Below are 5625 nucleotides of genomic sequence, written 5' to 3'. Positions count from 1 at the left end.
AGAATTTAAAACAGATTTTACATCTACCAAGGAGATAGTATCTCTACCATATAGCATTGAGTTCACAAAATTATCAAACGACAAAGGCAACGAACACAACAAAATTAAAGCTTGATCTTCATCGCCAAGTTTAATATCAGTATTCCTTAGATTCATAATGATTTTGTTAAATTCATTGAGATGAACGGGCATAGTAGTACCTTCTTTCATTCGGAGAGTGTACCACTGTTGTTTCAAATACAAACGGTTGGTGAGCAACTTCTCCAAATACAAACTCTCCAATTTCTTCCAAAGACCCGAGGCAGTCTCTTCGTCGGCCACTTCCTGCAAAACTCCATCGGAAAGACATAACAAAATCGCACTATATGCTCGCTCTTCCTCATCCTTTGTTGATGTAGAAGGTTCATCCGACACCTTCTCCAAGACTTTCGCCAATCCTTGTTGTAAAACAAGGCCTTGAACTTGATGCGCCATAAACTGAAACTATTCTGACCGTTGAATTTCTCCACTTCAAACTTTGTCATAGCCATCCCTCAAGATCTCACACAGAGCCTAGCGTTTTAATACCAGTTTGTTGGGATAAATCAATTATCAAAATGCTAATTTAAAGTATAACAATGGAAGCAAACAAAAGAAATAACGACAATCACACACAACACCATGATTTAAGTAGTTTGGCTTAGAACATAGCCTACGTCCACTGGAAGAGAACATAGCCTACGTCCACTGGAAGAGTCTATCTTCAAAGGAATTCACTAACAAAGATTGAGTACAAGAGATGTATAACAAAACACTCATTAATCCCAAAGCCCCAATACACCCAAATGAGCTCTCAAGCTCACAATGGAACTCACAAGGAGGTCTCTCTCTTGTTGGCGTCCTCTTTGAGTTTTGGCCATTCCAAATTAACCCAAAACACAACAATACATGTAAAAAACATGTATTTATACTAAACAGCACGGAACCCTAATTTCATAACATTCGCTCGAGTGGAGTGTCGAGTGGACATTTAGGGCAAGTACTCGCTAGAGCTGATTGCCGAGTGTGTGTCAAGCAAACTCACAGGTTAGCCTCCCGCTTGAGCTGATTGTTGAGCCGATATCGAGCGAACTCTCAAGTTGTGTCCAGCTCGAGCTAATTATCAAGCAACTAATGAGCAAACTCTCAGTCTGAAGTTTCGCTCGAGCGGTAAAGCACATCGCTTGAGCGAGATGCCCTGTTTCACAATAGGATTCAAGCTACACTCCAAATGAGATTTGAAGATGGGGTTTGAATTCATATGGTCAATCGTCTCTGGTAATCTTTAGCAACTCTACGGGAACTCTCTCCACGTTTTTGGGTTATTTTTGCTCTGGAGTTTTGGGCTTTAACAGGAGATGGATTAACTTAATACTTAATTGTATTACAACAATTTCATATTCTCTATTTCTGAATGGAACCCCACAACCATAATTTATCCCAACTAGAGGTATTAGACAAGATGATCCATTGTCACCCTATCTATTTATATTGTGCTCAGAAGCCTTAAGTCAAATGCTTAAAAAGGCAAAAGAGAAGAGGATGATCACTGGAATTCCATTGGGCAGAGGTCAAGTTCATATAAGTCATCTGTTTTTTGTAGATGACAGTTTGTTATTTTACAAAGCTTCATCTTTGGAATGGAACAAGTTACTCTACCTTGTTAATCAATATGAAATTGCATCAGGACAAAGACTTAATAAAGAAAATTCCTCTCTCCACTTCAGCAAAAACACAAAGTTTTCCACAGGGACATAATCACAAGTATTGCAGGGGTCAAAATCACAAACTCCTATGAGAGATATCTTGATCTTCCAGCTTTGTTAGGCATATTGAGGAACAAAAATTTCAAATCAATACTTGATAAAGTAAGTGGGAAACCGAGTAACTGGAAGATGAAGTTCTTGTCACAAGCAGGAAGGGAAATATTGATTAAGTCTGTGATACAATCCATTCATACATACTCAATGAGAGTTTTTAAACTTCTTAAGGGATAACTAAAGCAATTAAATAGATTGATGAGGAACTGTTGGTAGGGTCAAGTAAAACAGGAAAGAAAGTTGAGCTAGATGAGTTGGTCTCAATTGGGACAAGCTAAGGAAATGGGGGGACTTGGTTTTAGAGAATTTGAAATCTTTAACATTACTTTATTAGCAAAGCAAGGTTAGAGGATGATAAAAAAATCCAAATTCTCTAGCATCAAGAATTCTAAAGGCAAAATACTATCCCCATTCGGATTTTTTTAATGCTAAACTTGGAAGTAATCCATCCTGCATATGGAGAAGTATATTATCTGCAAGAGAACTATTTCAAGAAGGCACAATCTGGAGAATTGATAATGGTCAATCTGTCAAAATTTGGACAAATCCTTGGTTGCCTCAACCAATTTCATATAAATCTCAATCTGGTCAGAATTTATTGGGGAAAGATGCTAAAGTGGAGGCCCTTATCTACTTAGATACTAAAGAATGGAACAAGTCTTTAGTTCAAGCAGTTTTTAACAATACAGAAATAGGTCTTATAATTCAAATCCCTATCCTATTAGTTTGCATAATCAACAAGACAAGCTGATATGGAGAAGCAATGCAAATGGAGAGTTTACAATTAAAAGTGTATCACTTACAAAGGGAACTGCAAGAAAGGAAACAGGGACAAAACTCAAAATAGAATTCCCCTCGAGAGGAATGGACCTGACTATGGAAACTTGTAATACCTCCAGCAACCAAGAATTTTTTATGGAGAGTATGCAAAAATATTTTGCCTACCAGGGTCAATTTGTGCAAAAGAAAGATTCTACAAGACTCAAGCTATCCTATGTGCCTCAAGGAACAAGAAACTATTGAACATATCCTATAGGAGTGTGTTTCTACAACTAATATTCTGAGTCAAAGTTCTAGAAAAATTCAAAAAATAAAGTTTTCTTGCAACAGCTTCAAGGATCTCATGCAAGACATGTTCAACATGCTTAACAAGGAAGAGTTGACAGAATTAACTCTAATTCTCTGCAACATATGGAGGAGAAGAAATGAGTTAGTTTTCAATAACTTTCTTAGTGATCCAAAGAATGTGATGCACAGAGTGAAAAGCATGTTGTTTGAATTATCTATATCAAACGCTGATGAGGATGCTAAGGATTTAACTACAAGCAATAGGAGGGTTACCTGGGAATGTCCACCTCAAGGTTTTTGTAAAATAAACTGGGATGTGGCAGTTGACTCAAAACAATGTAAAATAGGCATAAGAGTTGTTGTAAGAGACAAGGAAGGGAATTTTTTGGCAACTTTGAGGCAGCAACAAGAAGCACTTCCAAATCCACTCCTAGCAGAGGTAATTGAAGCTCTTAAAGCAATCAATTTTGGGCTTGAATTGGGAATGAAAAAGGCAATATTAAAAGGGGACTCCAAGATAGAGGTTAATGTAGTACAACAGAAGAAAAAGGATGAAAGCTATTTTGGAATGCTTGTCTCTGATATTCAAACAACCATGGCTAGATATGAAAAGTGTTGTTTTAGTCACATATGTCGTGAAGGCAATGAAGTTGCCCACAAGTTAGGCAAGGCTGCTCTATGTGAAACAGAATGTATAATTGACATAGAAGACTTTTCTATCTGCTTAATGTCTATGTAATAGTGCAAGTTATGAATGAATGAGGATTTAAAAAAAAAAAAAAAAAAAAGACAACCCAAGAATCTAACAGCAAAAAGAAGCTTAGGGCTTGTTTGGAAAAAAAATTCATCTTAAAATTTTTATCTCATCTCATCTAATCTCATTTCCAAATATCACTCAAATACAAATACTTTCAAATTAATCATTATAACTTTTCCAAACTTTCAAGTAAAAAATAAAAAATAATTCAACTTTTTCAAATTTTCAAACAAAAATAATATTAAAAAACTATATTATAACAATATTTAAACTTTATAATATTTTTTATTCAATTTTATTTTCTCTCATTTCTCAAAATTCCATAAATATTAACTAAAACTATTCTACTACTATTCACAAATTATTTTATTACTATTCATAAAATTCTCATCTCATCTTAATTCCAAGCTTGTCCATTATCCACCCCACGAGAATGTTAAAATCTTCAATTGATGACAAAAAACACTTGAATAGAGATGATTCAGTAGAACCCTAAAAATACAATACTGTTAAAAAAAAAAAAAAAAACCTTAGCAAGTATAAAGGAAATTTACCGGCCATTTATTGCCTGAAATTTGGAAGACTTATGTGGTCAATAATATAGATCCAATTGATTCATTGGGAAGCTGAGGTAAAGAGTGAAAAGTATAAGAAAAACAGTTAGGTCCTGTTTGGTTGTAAGATTTAATAGAGATCAATTTAGTTCAGGTTAATTATAAGCTGAGTTTAGCATCTAAATACTCAACTTTCAAATTATTAAACTTATCTCAACTCAAAACTTTCTTACATGTGGAACCCACAATCTTTTTCAATTTTTTATAAATAGTATTAAATTTATCTTAATATATAAATACATCTAAACTTATTTTAGATGGACCTCACATAATTTTCTTTACTTACTTAATTCATTACTATTAATAAAGAACTCACATCACTTCAATTCAACTCAACATCTAAACATAGCCTTAGTATCCCATAATTTGCCAAGCTATCGGGCAATATATTTCCTTCTCGATAGACATGGTTAAAATAAGTTAAATATGTACCTATTTTACTCAATAAGCTTTTTTGAGGTACTAAATATATGGAAAATAATTTATATAAGTTTAGATTGTGTAAATTTTTACAATTTTTTAGAAAAGAATAAGTATTTTGTTTGGATACTAACAATATATATTAGAATCTCTAGTAAAATAGTTTGTAAAAAATATTAAAATAATTTGAGTTAAATTGTTTTATTGAGTTTTAAGAACTAAGAAAAAAAAATTGAATAAAAATATTATAAAGTTAAAAAGTTGTTTGAATATTATTTTTTAATATTATTTTTATTTTAAAATTTTTAAAAAGTTGTATTATTTTTTGTGTTTTATTTGAAAGTTTAAAAAAATACTTGTAATGATTAGATAATAATTAAACGAAAAAAATTTAAAATTTAAAATTATTTATATTTGAGTGATATTTAAAAATGAAATAATTGAGAATACCCGAGGACATCCATGTTCTCAATGTTTGGTTGTTAAAGTAATATAAACTCATCTCAAACAAATAATTGATAAAATCTATTACTTTTTCAACTTCTCATAAAAATTTAAACTTATCTCAACCTACTTCATACATTTAAATATATATCTCAACTTATTTACATTAAAAACATCTTAATTAGATTCATAAAATATTACTATTCATATATCAACATAGATGATGTCAAGATTCAAATGTATACTTAGGCTATATTTGATTAGTTGAGAATATATATCTCAGAATATTTAATTATTCATAAACTATTTATTATTTTTTTAATATTATTCGTTACTTTTTTTACTATTATTTTAAATCATCTTAGATAACCTTAGAGAAATATTATTTATTATATTTTTAATTATTATGTCGTTCCTCCGGCGAGTCTATTTTTCGAAGGACTTGTTCAAGAATTGCATGGCATGAGCTTGTAAATTACAATCG

Source organism: Juglans regia, chromosome 7 (assembly GCF_001411555.2).
Source record: "Juglans regia cultivar Chandler chromosome 7, Walnut 2.0, whole genome shotgun sequence".
In the NCBI taxonomy this organism is placed as follows: domain Eukaryota; kingdom Viridiplantae; phylum Streptophyta; class Magnoliopsida; order Fagales; family Juglandaceae; genus Juglans; species Juglans regia.
This window is presented reverse-complemented; position numbering follows the sequence as displayed.